The sequence below is a fragment of the Muntiacus reevesi genome, chromosome 7 (assembly GCF_963930625.1).
Source record: "Muntiacus reevesi chromosome 7, mMunRee1.1, whole genome shotgun sequence".
Lineage (NCBI taxonomy): Eukaryota > Metazoa > Chordata > Mammalia > Artiodactyla > Cervidae > Muntiacus > Muntiacus reevesi.
Window position 1 is genome coordinate 2335482 of NC_089255.1, and position 18432 is coordinate 2353913.

Below are 18432 nucleotides of genomic sequence, written 5' to 3' on the forward strand. Positions count from 1 at the left end.
CTTCCACAACACTATTTCAGACCTTTCCTCTTGGCAGATGAATGCAGTCTACAGGGAAGACATAATCCTACAGGATCTTTCATCTCCCCCGACACAAAGGACAAACCTCGTCGTGGCTGCCATCAACCCATGTCCTTCCTTTTCTCCTGTCACTCTACCTATGGCCTGGAGCCCAGCTCCTTCAGCCTTCTCGTCCCTTCTGCCTCATGTATTCAACAGATTCAACCTCTTCCTGTCAGCTAGACTACCATCTAAAGACAGCCATATCTCACAACCAGACCCTTTTCCAGCTACCACTTTATTCTCTCCCATCTCGTGATTCTTGAAAGGATTATTGGTAGCCAGTGTGCTCAACTCCCCACTGTTCCACTAAAGCAGACCTCAGACATTACCTTCATGTCACCAAACCCCAAGGTTAACTTTCAGGCTGTGCTCCATTATTTTTACTTTAATGCATTTCCCATTGCTCCTGCCATTCTGTCGTTTCCAGCTCCCCCTACTCTACCACATCAGCAATTGAGTCTCTTAAATCTAGACCCTCATGGATCACACTTATTCCTGTGGCCAAATTTTATTCATATAGCTTAGACTACAGACTTCTCTGGTGGCTCAGACAGTAAAAGAATGCCTACAATGCGGGAGACCCGTGTTTGATTCCTGGGTTGGGAAGATCTGCTCGAGAAAGGAAAGGCTACTCACTCCAATATTCTGATCTGGAGAATTTCATGAACTGTATAGGCCACACGGTCAGAGTTGGACAAGAGTGAGCGACTTTCACTTTCTTTCATACTACAGACCAGTGTAGTATCAAGGAGTCACTTAGCTTTCTCAGGCGATTCAAATAGACTAGCTCAAAAAGCTACTCCCCCAGCTCATCTGTGAATGTACAAGACTACACACCTAGCAATCATTACAGACACATCCTTCATTACTAACTCCTGTCTGCTGTAGTTTCAACTATCTCTCTTCCCTAACTTTACCACTGCCCTTGTCCAAGGTGGTCATCTCTGGCATAGACAGAATATGGCATACAGTAGCAGCCTCCAGTTGGCCCACAGCACTGCTTTTCTTGCAGATGTACATTTCCATCATGGCTTTCCCATGCTTTAAACAGAGCCTTATGTGATCTGCCCCATTTTGATCTTTCAGTGAAAGAATGTTATGTTCTAGCAGTTAAATCATAACACACAAACTTCCAAGAAGCACATTGTTTTATTTACAGTCCCACTACTTTATATGTACATTTATGGGCTGTCCAAAAGCACTATTTTTTAAAAGCAATCCTGGAAATTTTAAATACTCTAAGCAGCTCCTGAAGATCAAGTTGTCAAATTCCTCACTAAGGACAGCCTAAAAGAAAAAATAAGGCACTCCATTTGACAAGTGAACATTTACTTCAAGACTTATAAACTCAGTACATACTTCTTTCCTGCATTAAGTCATGCACTTCTGGACTTCATACATCAAAGTAAAACATGCTTGAGATCTGGCCAAGTGGTCTTTAAAATTTTAGCTACTACACATAAAATCATGTAAAGATTTCATGATAAATGGCATGAGGGTATCCCATTTGACTTAATCTGTTTACAGCAGTACTAATATTAATGAACAATTAACAATTTTAAACTAATACCCACCAGAGAAGAACCCCTGATCTAGAAAAAATAAAATTCACCTTACTGTTAACTGCTGTTATGACAACAACTATCAATAATTCAAAACTATCACCCTACCTTAGGTCATTTTTGCACTTCCAGATAGTTAAGTATTCGGATGGCAGCAGTCTATGCTTCCAGAGTCCATCTTTCACCTGAACAAAAATTAAAGCCCGTTAAGAGAAAGGTACACTTAACTTGGCAGAATCAAAACCACGTGTGTAAATAATATGAGTATATGTTACTTACGCAGCTCCTACACCGAAGATATCAAATACAAGGGCAGGAAAAAAAAGCTGCGGAAGTGTTTGGTTTACGCCTTTTTTGACACCACATCCACTAGTTTCCAAAAGTGAACGGGCAACACAAAGGCGGTAAAGAAAACCAAGGAATGCTGCGTGGCCCCGAGGTGCTAACCCTTCACTGTTCTGAGGGCAACTAAGCCCAGTTCTACATTTTCGTCTACGACCCAGAACATGAAAACTCACCTGCAAGGATGGTGATACTCATTTCCGCCAAATCCTGCACCATGACATAGTTATCAAGATCTACACCTGAAATGGCACTCTCGCGTGGACCTGATTTCATTCACACCACGACATGGTCGGCAAACGTGCTGTACACGGTGAAGCTTTTCCCTTTCACACGCACAAAATCCCTGCATTAGGAATTCCCTGACACACAGTCGATAAACTCAAAAGCCCCCACCCCATCGCCCCGTCTCCTAGCATGGAAAAGCAGACTCGGGCCGCTTGGAGCCTCCTGAGGTCTCAACAACGTGGCGGAGGCCAAAGCAGGCCGCTGCCCTCTACGCGTTCAGGTCCCGGGAGCATCTTGCCCGGCCCGGTCTCGGCAGCAGCCTCCCAAGACTCGGGGAAGCCGCATGGTCCTGCCCGGCGCCGCGGTCCTCAGAGGCCTGGCTGCGGGACGACCCGAGTCACGCGAAGCTCCAGCAAACGAACATCCCCGCCGAGAGCCGAGGCCAGAAAGGACGCGCCGCCTTCCCACAATGCTTTTCTACGCCTGGAAGGACCCACTGCTAGAGGCGCGCGGGGAGGGCGGAGCGCACCATCGACACCCGCGCCCTCGCGAGACGCCGCCGTGTGGCCGGAGGGCGAATTGCCCAGTGCTGGGCAGAGGGGCGGGGCGGCACCGGCAGAGTTGTGAGGGGCGCGGCTTCTCAGCCCGCGCGCCCGACGAGTCCGGCGAGCAGTTCCTTCTGCGGGAGGGGAGGTTTTTCTTCCAGTGTGGATACTCAACCACCCCTCCTCCCCGTGTCAAGAGCACACGGTCGGCGCTGAGCTGCGGATGTAGCCCAGAGGACCGGAGACCTCGTGTTCTGAGTGAGGAGAGACAGCTCACCGTCTCCAGCTGAGGAAGAGTAAGGTCATTAATTCCAGAAATATTTATTGGGTATATACTGTGCCTCATGCTCTGTTCTAAATGCCTGAGAGCCAGGTGTGAATGGGACAGAGTTCCTGTCTCACATTCTGTTTCTGTGAGAAAGACACGAAACAGGTAACGTGCATCCCCTAAGTAAGTTCCTCGGTGTAAGTGCCAAGACGGAAACAAAGGAGGCGAAAATGTGATAGAGCCGCGCAGTCCCGTAGGAATCGAGTGCGAACCACGAATGTCGTCTTAAATGTTAGAAATGCATGTTAAAAGGAACAAGTTAAATTCAGAGTTGCAACCGGTGCTAAGTATTATCATTTAAACATGTAGTTACTATACAATTATTAATGATATACATTGCATTCTTTTGTTCCTACGAAGGCCTCGAAATCCAGGGTATATATTTCTAGTACATGTCAATTCAGACGAGTCACTTTTCTGGTGCTCAGAAGCAGGCCCTGGTCAGCGGGGCTGGAGTCGTCGGAGGAGTGCGGGCTGGCATCAGATGCGGCGGAAGAGACAGGCGGGAACAAACCATATAGGGCTTTGTACCTGTGGTAAGGGGTTGGGATTTTATGCTGAAATTTAAAATTGATTTTTAGCACTGAAGCGACGTGGAGGCGGTTCACTGGTTTCTTGCTGACAGCCGTAACTTCCGGAGGGATGGAGACTGTAGTGATTTGGTCTGTGTGGTTTCCTTGCACCTCAAGTCCTAGCAGAGAAGCGCCAGAGACTGCAGCCCAGCACCTTTCTTTGTTTCTTTGAAGCTTATTGCAGGAAGAAAGAGAGGGGGAGGGAGGGAGAGAAAACGGGAAGGAGGGAGGGAAGGAAGGAATGAAAGGAAAAGAGGAAAGAGAAGTGAGGACAGGAAAAAAAAGAACAGAGAAAGAGGAAAGAGAAGAAGGAAAGGAAGGAAGGAGAACAGGAAAGGATAATTTAATGCCTGTAGCCCGCTGGTCATCCCACACGGACTAGCCTGGATGATAACATCACCATTGGCACAACAGGGGCAGGGACCATAAAAAGGTAAATAAATCTAAGACCTTCATTAGGAAGTCTGGGGAGAGAAAGGTTGGAGAAAGAGAAGGTCTCCTCAAAGAGTGTTACTTGAAGGCTCTGAAGGGTACAGTTTGGGGATTATGGCATATTTCAATCTTGCCTTCCGGCTAGGGAAAGTCAGAGAGAGGATATTTCTTTGGGCTGGAGGAGCCTGCCGACCCAGGTTTCTGTCCAGCTCTTTGACTTTTGGCTTCCCTGATGGGCAGACGGTAAAGAGTCTTCCTGCAGTGCAGGAGACCCAGGTTCAACCCCTGGGTCAGGAAGATTCCCCTGGAGGAAGAAATGGGAACCCACTCCAGTATTCTTGCCTGGAAAATCGCATGGATGGAGGAGCCTGGCAGGCTACAGTCCGTGGGGTTGCAAAGAGTCGGACACAACTAAGCGACTTGACTTTCTTTCTTTCTTTGACTTTTCTGCTTTTGGGTAAGTGACCACCTCTCTAAGCCCCGGGTTCTATTTTATGGATAATACCTTTGCTTGAGGACCACATGCGTGCATGTGTGCCTGCTCCATTGCTCAGTCATGTCCTACTCTTTGTGACCCCATGGGCTGTAGCCCACCAGGCTCCTCTGTCTATGAACCTGTCCAGGCAAGAATTCTGGAGTGGGTTGCCATTTCCTCCTCAAGCGGCTCTTCCTGACTCAGGGACTGAACCCACATCTCTCGTGTCTTCTGCACGACAGGCAGACTCTTCACTGCTGCACCACCTGGGAAGCCCAGGTACCACATTGTGGTTGTTTAGTCGTGTCCGACTCTGCAACCCCACGGACTACAGCCTGCCAGGTGTCCCTGTCCTTCACCATGTCCCAGAGTTTGCTATGTACCACATAGATGAAAGATTTAAGCAAGGTTTGTTGAATCAGTTAACACTGTACAGTACATAGTGACGCCCAATTAATGACTCTGACGAGCTATACTCTCCTTGTTTACTGCCATCCCAAGTATGCAAACTTATTGGGTTGACGTCTTAAGGAAGGGGGGTACAATGCTGCTAGTTTTCTTTTATTGTCTTGACATTTTGTTCCCACCTCATTCTTTCTCATCAGTCCCTTGTAAATCATCCCTAAACCCTGGATGGTTCAAGAAGAGAAGGTATTTGTTTCAATTACTGGATTAATGTTAATGTCTGGAAATTTATTGTAAATTCTTCATCTTCTTGTCTGCTTCGACCTCACATAGCCTAGGAAGGAAAGCTTGATAATTCAGCCAATGCAAGCAGAAAGGACGTGAGAGAAAGATAGGGGATATTTCCTACGCTATTGGAGTGGAGGCATTATGGAAAGATGTACAAGCTACCTACAGTGTTAATGCAAGCATGGAACAAACTCAGTTTCCTTGTTCTGATTGATAGGCAGAATAATGGTCCCTCAAATGTGTCCACATCCTAATTCCCAGAACCCGTGAATATGTTCCATTATGTAGTAAAAAGGGGGCTTTGCAGATGTGATTAATATGAGGGGTCCCGCAATGAGGAAATAAAAAATGCAGAGAAAAAAAGTCAGAGAAATGTGGCAGAAGAGAAGGCAGGAGAAGGACTCTACCTTCCATTGCTAGCTTTGAAGATGGAGGAGGAAGATCTTTGAAGCCAAAGAGTATGAACAGCATCTAGAATCTGGGAATGGCCCTCATCTGACAGCCAGCAAGCAAACACAAACTTCCTGTCTACAGCTGTGTGGACTGAATCTGCCAACCACCTGAGTATGCATGAAAGCAGATTCTTCTCTGGAGTCTCCAGAAAAGAACACAGCCGTGCTGATGCCTTGATTTTAGTCCACTGAAACTCATGCCAGACTTCCTACCTACAGAGCTGTGATAATAAATTTGTGTTGTTTGAAGCTGCTAAATTTGTGTTAATTTGTTATGGTGGCGAGAGAAAACTAATAAACCCTGTAAGGGTGGAGAGTGAGAAGTGGTCTGTTTTTCTTCCCCTGCTCCATGTTTTTCCTTTCTACTTACACTGTGTGTGTGTGTGTGTGTGTGTGCGCGCGCGCACATGCCCAGACTGGGACATGGGACATGAAGGATATTGTTGACTAGAATGTTAATAGACGTCCTTGTCTTGTTCACAGCTTTAAAGGAATGCTCGTAAAGTTTCAGCATGTATGTACGACATGTATGACATCTTATGCATTTATCATTTATTGGGTTAGAGAAGTGTCCTATTTTTAGTTTGCTAATAGTTTTTTTTTAACATATCATGAGTGAATGTTGAGTTTTATTCAATGATTTTTTCTGCCTTTATTGAGAGGAACACATGGTTTTTTCTTATAATGTGTTAATGAGGTGAATTGTGTGAATACATTTGCTAGTGTTGAACCAGCCTTACATTTCTGGGAGAAACCAAACTTGTCATTTCAAAAACTGTTCTGTTTAGAATTACTGCATTTATGTTTATGGACAAAAGGGGATTGTGTTTACCTTTCTCATACTGTCTTTGATAGTTTTTTCATTTGTCTGTGTATTTAGATACCTGCATATTTATTTTTGGCTGTGCTGGGTCTTCGCTGATGTGCGCGGGCTGTCCTCCAGTAGCGACAAGCAGGGGGCTACCTGTATCTGCGGTGCTCGGGCTCCTTGCTGTGGTGGCTTCTCCTGGTACAGAGCACGGGCTCCGGGTTTACAGGCTTCAGTAGTCGTGGCACGGGGGTTTAGTTGCTCTGTGTCATGTGGGATCTTCCCAGACCAGGGGTTGAACTGGTGTTTCCTGCAATGTAAGGCAGATTCTTGACCACTGGACCACCAGGAAAGCCCCTCTTCGATAGTTTTGGTTAGAATTGTACAGATAGTTTGGGGCTTTCCTGGTGGCTCAGACGGTAAAGCGTCTGCCTGCAGTGCGGGAGACCCGGGTTCGATTCCTAGGTCGGGAAGATCTCCTGGAGGAGAAAGTGGCCACCCACTGAGGAGCCTGGTAGGCTACCATCCATGGGGTCGCAAAGAGCTGGACATGACTGAGCGACCTCACTCGCTCATACACATAGTTACTTCTTCTTCTTGTTGGGCTCAGTCGCTCAGTCATGTCCGACTCTTCGCAGTCCCCCGGGCTGTAGCCCGCCAGGCTCCTTTGTCCATGGAATTTCCCAGGCAAGACTGCTGGGGCAGATTGCCCTTTCCTACTCAGGGGATTTTCCCAGGCCGGGAATCGAACCCTTGACTCATGCACTGGCTGGTGGATTCTTTACCATTGCTCCACCTGGGAAGCTCCTAGATACCTACTTAATATTAGTAACTTGTCTCTGAACAAATTACAGATATTCTATGCAAAACATTTACTGGGAGCCTATTTCCCTTCGCTTTTAATGGTAAAGTTATAATGAGTTAGTTCTTAATCCAAACTAGTTTTAAAAATGTAACTAAAATATATTAAAGAAACCTCTATTAAATAAAAAACTGTAACAGTAGGCTGTAGCATCCATAATGTTCCTTCCTGATCACCAGCCTATATAGTTACGAACAAATAGTTGCTTTGTCAGCAGTAACATAATCTCTTTTATTGTTACTGCTTTTCTGCTTGGTTTGCTTCTTTCTCCTTTAATCTTTAACATTTCCTCAGCCTTTTTGGTTCTCAGAATACAAAACTGGGGGGGGGGGATGGCAATAGGAAATATGAAAGGCACTGTAGAAATGTGGCAGAAAATGACTCACAGTGAGGGTGGTATGGTACTTTAGTGCTTCTTCCATCACCAATGGCATCTGTATGGAGTATCCCTTTCATTGAAATTCAGTATGCCTTGTGATTTGCTGAAAGATGAAGCTGGGAACATTTTTGCAGTTGTGTTTGTGATGCTACTCAGGGCATTCCCCACACCTTTGTTGTTATTGGTAAAAATGTGTTTTGGGTCCAAAATATAATATTTCTGTATAAATAGTTGAAGTTTTTTCAATTTTTAGGATTTATTTTTAACTGGAGGGTAATGGCTTTACAATGTTGTTGTAAATGTTGGTTTCTGCCATTCCACATGAACCAGCCATAAGCACACATGTGACCCCTCCCTCGTGAACCTCCTTCGTAGCACCCCCGCCCCATCCCACCCTCTAGGTTGTCACAGAGCGCAGGATTGAGCACCTTGTGTTTCGCCGTTCTGATTAGGCCTTCCCACTGGCTCTCCGTTTTGTCTATGGTGATGTTTATGTCTCAGCGTCACTCTCTGTTCGTCCCACCCTCTCCCTCCCCTGCTGTGTCCACAAGTCTGCTCTGTTCCTGCCCTGCAAAGAGGTTTATCAGTACCATTGTTCTAGCTTCCATCTATATGCGTTAGTACACGATATTTATTTTTTTCTCTGACTTCACTCTTTTGTTGTTTTGTATGATATATGTGTTGTATGATGCTGGAGTATTAAATACAAGAGTTAATTTATTGGGAAACCATTAATCAGGAAAATGTTCTGTGGAATATGCCTATACAGTACTGGCTTTATAAAATTACTTGGAGACTTTTTTCTGTTTTTGTCTTCTCTGAAGAATTTAATATAAAGTCAGCATTTTTTTAAGTAAAAAATAAACCTCACTTTAAGAATTATCTGGATCTAGAATTTTCTTTGTAGGAAGATTTCAAACTACTGAATCAGTTTCTTTAATGATTGAACCATTCAAGTTTTTTCTTCTTTAGTCAGTTTTGTTAAGTCATCGTTCTGAGGAATGTATCCATTCCACCTCCATTCTACCTCCATTCTGCCGCCTTTTGAAATTTGTTGATCCAGGAAGCATAGAGAGTCCCAAACAAAATCAAATGAAAGATGATTACACCAGGACACATTTTTAATTAAAATGGCAAAAAGTAGCAATAAAGAGAAGATATTAAAAGCAGCAAGGGAAAAGCAACAAGTTACATACAAGGGAACTCACCTAAAGCTCTAGATGACTTTTCAGCAGAGACTCTGCAGGCCAGAGGGAGTGGCTACAATATATTTTAATGTGATGAAAGGGGAAAACCTACAACCAAGAGTACTCTACCCAGCAAAGCTTACGTTCACATTTGATGGAGACATGAAAAATTCCAAGGATAAGCAGAAGCTTACAGAGTTCAGCACCACCAAACCAGCTTTACAAGAAATGAAGGGGTTTCTCTAAGGGAAAAACCAAAGTCCACAACTAGAAACACAACTGTTGCAATAGGAAAAATAGGTAAAGGCAAATATACCATAAACATAGTTAACCAACTATGTGAAAAACTCATAGGGAGGTTAAAATACAAGTAGTAAAATCATCTAATCCACAATGAATAGTTAAGGGATACACAACCAAAAAGTTGTGAGATATGATGTCAAAAACAGTAATTGTAGGGGAAGGGGGGTAAAAATGAAGTCAGCCCTTGGATATCTGTTAAATTAGAAGATACCCCTCAGATCATTGTTACCAAAATATGCAAATAGGCCTCTTTTCGGAAAGACTGGGCAGGTTTCAGCCTACTGCTTCTGTGCTGGGCCTGGAGGGTTAGCCGTGCTAAATCCAAGTGAGCCCTTTAGGGGACTGTCTTTTAGAGCCCCGTGGCTTTGTGGGGCTCATGGATGCAAGTCCCACTGGTTCTCAAAACTAGATGTTTTAGGTACTCATCTCTCAGGTGGAGGTCTTAAAAGTTGGAGCAGCAGATTGGAAGTCTCGATCCTTTACTCCTTAGGAAGAAGCTGGAAGGTGTGAGTTCCCTCCTGGTTAGGGGTTGCTGCACCAGGGCTGGGATTATGGCAAGTTTGTTTCTTAGCTTCTACTTGGTTTGATGTGGGTTTTTTCTCATTTGCCCAGTGAATAGGAGTCTGGTATTTTCTGGGTTTTCTTCAGAGGAAATTGTCTTGTGTCCAGCTGTTGCTTCAGTGTCTCTGGGAGGTTGAGGTGAGGAGCCTCTTACATTGGCGTTTTGAGTCAGATCCTGAGACTAAGTTTCTGATGTCAATTATTAGAAATTATTTTTCTAGCATTTCTCTTTGGTTCTTTTTCAGAGATGTAGGTTACTTATGATATCTTTTGTTCCTTTATTATGTACCCCATTTTACTTCTCAAAAATATATGTGAGATTTATATTTAAATATAAACACACTCATTCGATATTCTCAAGGTCAGAAATTAAAGTTGTCTGTTTCAACTCACTGTCGTATGTTATATGTTTTCTTACAGGTTGTGGTTTTTTTAGACTGTAAGCATATGTTCTTTGGAAACTAAGCTGTGGTAATCTTTTGGGTGTGTTCCTCTAGAAAAGATTTATGTGTGGTGTTGCTGGGCATTTGGGGTACTTTTATCCGGGCTTCCCTGCTGGCTCCATTGGTAAAGAAGCCACCTACAATGCAGGAGACCTGGGTTGGGAAGATCCCTTGGAGTAGGAAATGGCAACCCACTCTGGTATTCTTGCCTGGGAACTCCCATGGACAGAGGAGCCTGACAGGCCCCAGGGTCGTAGGAGTCGGACGTGACTTAGCGACTAAGCCACTGCTGCCCGGGAGGCCCTGTCAGACCGCCCCACCCTCTGCACACAGCATCGGCTGCGTGCTCCCCTGCACCAGGGAGAGCTGGTGCTGGTCATCTTCTCGGGAAACGTTTCCCCCGTTTATCCTTCTTAATAAAAAGTGGGACAACTATCCCCACTATTTCTCTCTGTAGGGTGATTCACTCCCTACACCCTGTCCCATTCACTTACTGTATGGGTGGGTAGTTCTGTTTCCCGCTTGCTCAGGCCTTATGTCCTGTCTCCTAACTTCCAACTGATCCTGTGAAGGGTAAGCTGTAAGCCACCAGGGATAGGTCGGTAGATGTCCCAGGCACATACCAGCTCCAGAAGTTACTTTGGATTCTTGCTATCTTTTATGTGTGGCCTCTGAGGTCTTCCCTTATTTTTCAGCCAACTCAGCCATGCATTTAGAAAGATATTTTAAAATATTTTATCCAGCATTTTTAATTTTTGGAATTAGGGGACTTCTCTGCATATCTCCTGCCACATTGCAGGCACAGAAGAGTTTGCGTTTCTTCATCAATTTGATCCTTGAAAAGCCATCCAGCTTAAGCGTGTCAGAAGGCTTATCACTAATCCTGCTTTTTCTACTAACAACCTATCTGTAAAGGTAATAACTCTTCCCAAAATAATTTATAATTTAGAGCAATTCTCACAGAGTCTCTTTATTAAAGTAACTTGGCTAAATTTTTTGGCAACTTCACAAAATTATTCTGAAGGTCATTTAGAGCAAGAAACTGATGAGAATAGCCAGAAAAATTTAGAAAAAGAAGAGTAATGATGGAGGGCTAACTCCTTACCTAACTCTAAATATTGATATATATTCTGATATTAAATGTTACAACATTCTCAACTTCATAAAATAATTAAAGGTTTGGCACAGGCACTCACCTATCAATGAAATGGAAGGTATAACTCATAAACATTCATTCTGTATGTTAAATTTTAATCTGTCTTAAAGCAGACGTCACAAATCGGCAGAGATGGGAGAGCCTTAACCCATGCGTGTCACTGACCGGAGTGATTTGTCATTTGGGAAATAAAAAGAATATTACCTGATATAAATCAAAATAAGACCTGTATAGTTTAAAGAATTAAATGGGGAAAAAAACAAATAATAGAAAGGCTAAGTGAATATATTTGTTTGGCTGAAGAGAGGGCTTCCTGAGCAGCATGTGGCTGCTTCTGGAGGAACCTGATTGCGGTGAGTAGTGGCGTATAGACGTCCCTCACTTTCTGACCAGGAGAGAGTGTTACCTTTCAGAATAGTAATCTTTATTTTAAAAGTAAATGGAAGGAGTAAGAGGATAATTTTGGTTTGGCAAAATTTAAAACTCTTTATCTTACATAATTAAGGACTTCCCCAATGGATCAGTGGATAAAGAACCCGCCTGCCAGTGCAGGAGACGTAAGGGATGTGAGTTTGATCCCTTGGTTGGGCAGATCCCCTGGAGGAGGGCATGAAAACGCACTCCAGTATTTTTGCCTGCAGAATCCCATTGACTGAGGAGCCTAGCGGGCTACAGTCCAAAGGGTCGCAAAGAGTCAGACACGACTGAGCAACTAAGCATGCACACACATCTTAAATATTAAAGGGAAAATTCCTTGTATCTGTGGGCCAAATTCTTATAATAGATGTACTTTAACAGATATAATACTTAATAAAGTATTCATGTTAACCCATATAAATGCTGATAACCCAGTAGGGCCAAAACCAAGAAGAGATGTTTCACAAAAGAGAGGCATGAATTCTGAAACATATCGAGAAGTGTTAATACCTTAAGGAATTTTTTTGAAAAATACTTTGGTAACCCTATTCATTTGTATAAATGTAAACTAAGTTTCCAGTTTTATTTTCTTATATTCATTTTTTTTTTAACTAAAATCTAGGTATGTCTATGTTTAGAGAAGCTTTGTCTCTTTTATTTTGTTCTTATTTTAGGGTGTGATTGGGCCTAACTTTTTTTCCTGGCAGATTTTTTATTTTTAATTTACTAATCATTTTGCTTACTGTGTTCAAATGATGCGTTTGAATAAGAAGTGGTTCATCTTAACTTGGTTACCAGAGCCTTTATGTGAAATCTCTTCTGCATCACCATTTTAGAGAGCCTACAGAAATATTTTGTTTGTCAATAAGAGTGATGCTGCAAGCAGTAGTATTCCGTCGCTCAGAACAGTCCGATTCTTCGTGGCCCCACAGCCTGTCCACCCAGCCTCCTCTGCCCATGGAATTTTGCAGGCAAGAATATTGGAGTGGGTTGGTATGTCCTACTCCAGGGGACGTCCCCACTCCATGATCGAACCTGTGACTCTTGCATCTCCTGCATCGGCAGGTGGATTCTTTAGGACTAGCACCACCTGGGAAGTCTCGTGATACTGCAGAGAGACTGTTAAATGAATGCTACTTCAAGAACTTCCTCAAGCAAGCCTGACATTAGTACAGGCAGTAGACCGCCAGGTGGCAGTACAAGCCAAGCACAGAAGCTTCACTGTGCTTTACAGACGCATTCTCAGTTGTTACACTTTAACTGGCATGAAATTAGCAATCAAATATCCTCATTGGAGTAGAATCACCCTCTTCTCCAGGTGTTTTTTTAAAACCTGGGTTTTTATACAAGTTTTTCGGAGGTGATATTTCGATTTTTTAAAAAAATATCTGGTCAAGTTGCATAGAAAAACCTGTTTTAATATGCTACTTTGAGTAGTTCAAAAGACCATCTTATGTATTCCAGTCTGGACACAAATGAAACACCTTTCAGTGGTAAAATTCCCTGTGCCACAGAAATGTATGTCCTAAGCCAACAAGGAAAATAAAGCTGGTGCTTTTAGTCAGGATCCAGACTGCCAGGAAATATACATAGCAATTGGAGTTGAATTATTAATAGATACTCCTTTTGTCGGTTAGACAGCTCAGTCTGTCTTAATTTTTTTAAGTCAGGTATGACTTGATTGCAGTGCTTAGTCACTTTCTGGAAATAAATAGTTGCTAGATAAAAATAGGATTTTTTATTTTTATAACTAAATATATGTGGCATGTGTTTCATATCCATACATTTACAAAGGTATCCTTAGGAACATCTGTTTCCAGATTAGTAGCTTTCCTCTTTGGTGGTGCTAGAGTCTTTCTTTGGTGTAGCAGACAGCATTGGAAGGTCCTCCGTGAGACGCGTGCTCCTGAGAGGCACAGAACAGTTCCAACAGCACAGACCCCCAAACCTGGGTTTCTGATGAGTGGCTTTAGTTGTATTAATGTTAATGTTTGTTTTAGCCACTGAAAGAGAATTCTGAGCTGCTCGATTAGAGATTTGAAGCCTCGCAGCTGAATAAATTAAATCCCTGAGTACTGAGGCTCAGCTTGAAATTGATCACACAGACCCTCAGTCAGGAATCTGTGAAACATCATGGCGAGCCCAGGAGGAGCTGAATGATGGGAGGAGTTTGAGGGTTCTGATCCTTCAAACTTTAAAAAAGGTAAGAAGTAATTTCAGTAAACTCTGGTCTATAATAACTAGCATGGTTACAATTCCATAATGTACTAATAAGTGATTGGTGTGAGTCCTTAAAAGCTGCATCACTTGCTTATGAGAAGCCAGAATGAGTTTAACACCCATCACAGTGAAATTTCTTTTTTTAGTAAGGCATCCAGACCTCGAGAGCTGGGGTGAAGAACCTAGCAACCTGAATTTAAACAAGACACAGCTAAGTCCCTTATTATGTTCCTCTGTCATTGTGTACATTGATAAGTAATTTAACAGCCACCAAGGGGATGTTGTTTAATAGGTCAATGTCCAATGGAGAGATGTTTCTAGGAATACCCTTGGCCTTTTCCTTTAATCTTTTTTATTGTTGGTCTGTATGAAGATGTTGAAGGCACCCTTATAAAATTTGAGATGATATGAAGTTAAAGAAGATAAATAGTCAGACAGAATCCTAAAATCTTAGGCTTGTTGAACTTGCTGAGTGTTAAAAGAATGATTTTGAAGAGAATATATGTAAAGTCCACTACTTATGCCCTAAAATCAACAGCATGTATATAGAATAAGTCGTAACTTAGCTTTAGTATGCCTAGAAAAGACAAAAGGGAATTTGTTGGCAGTGAATATAAGTCCACTTGTACCATGGCAATCAGCAGTGTAAATGTAAACTTAGGTTTTATTAATCAAAAAGTGCTATGGCAAAGGAGAGATATTCCCTCTTCCCCAGGCTGCACCATCCTGTCTTCAGTTCTAGGTACTGTCCCTCAGGTGGGTCATAGGCAGGCTCGGGACTGTTCGGGAAAAAGACCAGCCAGGTAACCGGAACAGCAGAGGCTGTGTTATAAAGGACGTGGCTGAAGGAACTGGGGACTAGACAGTGCAGCATAAGAAGATGGAGTGAGGCTGGCTTCACCTGTTTGAAAGTCTGCCCCGTGAGAGGGGGATTAGAGTGATCCCAAGGGATCAAATTAAAATCAAGGGGTGGAAACCCTGGAGAGACAGTTTTGAGTTTCATATAATGACTTTCGAATGGTTGAAAGCAAGCCCAGGTGGGAACAAACTGTTGAAGAGATGGTGATTTCTTCATCATGAGGCTGTTCAAGCATGGATGGGTAAGAACTTAGAAACATCTCAGCAACTGATAGACAGTTAAATGCATTTAAAAATCCCTTCCAAGGTGGTCCAATGGTTGAGACTCCACATTCCCAACGTAGGGGGCACGGGTTTGATCCCTGGTCAAGAAACTAACATCCTGCATGCCATATGGTATGGCCTTAAAAAAACATTCCTTTCAATTCTGAGAGTTTATGGTTATTTTCTTAATGCATATTTTCTTAAGCTAAGAAAAGGCATCTCTAAAAGATTGAGCAATATTAATTTATCCCAATAATCCTAATATGTGTTATTTTTTCTTTTTAATGTCTTTAGTCAGCAGAGACAGTATCAGAATTTTAAACGTGACTTTTATTCCTGTTGTCTCAAAGATATGGTCAAAACCCCAATGGCAAGATAAACACAGTAGGTGCCAAGTACTTCCAAATGCTAAAGAGATCACCTGAGCAGATTGTATTATATGGTTGGGCAACCAGTTCAGCCTGTGTTAGCCCATTGCTAACACAATGGTTGGAGCTTAAGCACTGGTGATGAAAACTGTTAAGAGTCATTGGCATGCTGTATAATACCCGTGCCCACCCCGAGGAACTGCTGGGAGAACCTGGTACGTGTGGAAGTTTGGGAGACTCGAGGACAGTGTCGCTAAGAGAGACCGCGGCTGGAGGTGCCCCTGCCTGCAGCGGCTCAGACGAGAGCGATTTTGTGGAAGCAGCTCCACCATCAGGCAGCAGGTGTGGCAAAGGGGCCTGTTCATTTTAAAAGGTTGCCTGGAGGGATACACTGCCAGCAACAGAGGGCTGGTGGAGGAGACGGACCAGAAGTCAGTGAGGAGAGATTTGCTGCCTAGAGAGCCAGGCCACTAGGTTCAAAGTCAGGCTCTGCTGCTTGTTTGCTGTGTGATCATGGCAGAGGTGGAGCAAGAAAGGTAAAAGAACCTAACCCCATGCACCTGCCTGCCCAAGTCTTAGGAAGATGGGAGCCAGTTTACATCAGAGAAGATTTTGGAATTTGGACAGTAAATGAAAGAGGCTTTAAAAATACCCAAGTAAGACCATTCTTGCAACTTAGATAAGAGAACTGTGGGATCTTCCTAAGTTCCCATTCAACAGGAGCAAAGGAGTCCAGAAAGCAGGTGTGAAGAGAGTGGAAAAGAGGATAAAGCTGTTCTCTGTGTGCATCTTGAACAGACCAGCTTAATAAATAGGTGAGCTGGCTACAGCAATGACTGGAAATGCCAGCTAGATGCTCGGTGTGGTTTTGTCACCAAATAGCAGTGCCAATAACAGGTCACCCTATGTCTCTGGGTCCTAAATTTCTTCATCTGTAGAAGATCTCCTGTTCCTTTTAGTCTTATAGTGCTGTTTCCATTTTACTTCACAACCAAGGTTTGGTGTCTGTGTATCTATCTATCTAATTTAGTATTTATAAATATTTATTTATATCCAGAAGTTTCTCCAGAGAAGATTTAATTGACTGAACTTTGATGTTTTTCCCTATTGACCTGCTGACTGCATTTTGTGCCTAAATGTAGTGGGAAGATTATCTTCTGTGTATCTGGTTTGTCCAGTAGCTTTCCTCTCTGTTAAGCTTAGTATAGATAAACTGTAGTAAGATATGGCACTGTGAGCACAGGCATTTTAAGCATCTTACCCATATTAATTCTGCTGATTCAGTATACCTGTGATTTTTACATTTTATAGATGAAAAGGCACAGGCAAACTACATTCAAGGAAGTAAAAGGAATGGTCAATTAAATGCAATTAAAAATTAAAGAATTCCTCAGATCTCTTGGAATTGATGAGGTAGTTCTGCATTTTCTTACTCATGTGTGCAGAAAAACTAGGCTTAGTTTGTCCTTGAATTTTAAGTCTCTTCAGAACACAGCCGCTGTCTAAGGTAATATAATTATCTGTAAATTCCTGTCAGAGTCTCTGACATGCCCCGAAAAGGGTTGGCACAAACAAATCATTTCTCTAACTAGTTGGGCTGTTTAAGATTATACAGTAAGGTGTACCTTTCAGTTCAAATGAGAATGAGACACTGATTGGAACATCATAAAGTAGTCAGAATGAGTGGCAACATACATCTTACTCTACTCAGTTCTTTGCTGGGATCCCTAATGCCAACGATCGCCCCATTTATGGCACTGAAGTCTGTAACCTGAAATGTCTTTGCGGTTTGTGTCCAGTTTAGATTTACGTGATTGCAGAGTTTTCTTCTGTATCCACAATCCTTTGGTTCAGCTCACAAGAGACATCATCTTTAAATCCTAGGTATAAATTCAGCCGTGGCAGCTTAAGCCTCTAAAATCTCAGTATTTGGAGCATCAAAAACCATGTAAGAAAGCCATGAGAATATTTGTCTGTTGCTGAGAGAGAATGGAAAGTTAAGTATAATAAAGTACCTTTCTTTAAAAAATACATGCATGTTCATTTGATTTCCTTTTTGTTCCCTCATAGTCAACAAGAGTCCAAAATGCAGTGCTTGGGTGCAGTCTCAAAAACAAAAGAATGATCTCTATTCATTTCCAAGGCAAACCATTCAGTTATCACAGTAATCCAAGTCTTTTCCCCAGCCAGTAATGTGGAAGAAGCTGAAGGTGAATGGTTCTAAGACTTGCAAGACCTTCTAGAACTAACACTCAAAAAAGATGTCCTTTTCATCATAGGGGACTGGAATCCAAAACCAGGGAGTCAAGAGATACTGATACCTGGAGAAACAGGCACATTTGGCCTTGGAGTACAAAATGAAGCAGAGCAAAGGCTAACAGAGTTTTCCCAAGAGAATGCACTGGTCATAGCAACATTCTTGTTGGTCACTTCCAACAACAAAAGTGACAACTCTACACATGGGCATCACCAGTCAACACCGAAATCAGATTGATTATATTCTTTGCAACCAAAGATGGAGAAGCGCTATACACTCAGCAAAAGCAAGACCAGGAGCTGACTCTGGCTCAGATCATGAACTCCTTGTTGCCAAATTCAGACTTAAGTTGAAGAAAGTAGGGAAAACCACTAGACCATTCAGGTATGACCTAAATCAAATCCCTTACAATTATACAGTGAAAGTGACAAAATAGATTCAAAGGGTTAGACCTGATAGATAGGGTGCCTGAAGAACTATGGATGGAGGTTTGTGATATTGTACAGGACGCAGTGATCAAAACCAACCCCAAGAAGAAGAAATGCAAAAAGGCAAAATGGTTGTCTGAGGAGGCCTTACAAATAGCAGAGAAAAGACGAGAAGTGAAAGGCAAAGGAGAAAAGGAAAGATATACCCATTTGAATGCAGAGGTCCAAA

General features: G+C 42.8%; 2 long non-coding RNA genes and 1 other non-coding gene across 4 annotated transcripts in view; 1 reads left to right on the forward strand and 2 right to left on the reverse strand.

Annotated features, from left to right (window-relative positions):
* Positions 1-1193: 1193 nt before the first annotated feature.
* LOC136171851 (uncharacterized) lies at positions 1194-2667 on the reverse strand. The gene is made up of 3 exons (XR_010663928.1): positions 2144-2667; positions 1734-1810; positions 1194-1350 (listed from the first exon to the last, which is right to left on the reverse strand). It is a non-coding gene; the product is annotated as an uncharacterized lncRNA (long non-coding RNA).
* On the reverse strand, positions 1892-2029 carry LOC136172780 (small nucleolar RNA SNORA13). The gene has a single exon (XR_010664118.1). It is a non-coding gene; the product is annotated as a small nucleolar RNA SNORA13 (small nucleolar RNA).
* Positions 2668-2893: 226 nt separating the features above from the next.
* The window catches only part of LOC136171658 (uncharacterized), a 187184-nt gene continuing 171645 nt past the window's right edge, over positions 2894-18432 (forward strand). For both annotated transcript variants that reach the window (XR_010663900.1, XR_010663901.1), the window contains exon 1: positions 2894-3036. This is a non-coding gene — a long non-coding RNA (uncharacterized lncRNA). The remainder of the gene's footprint in view (positions 3037-18432) is intronic.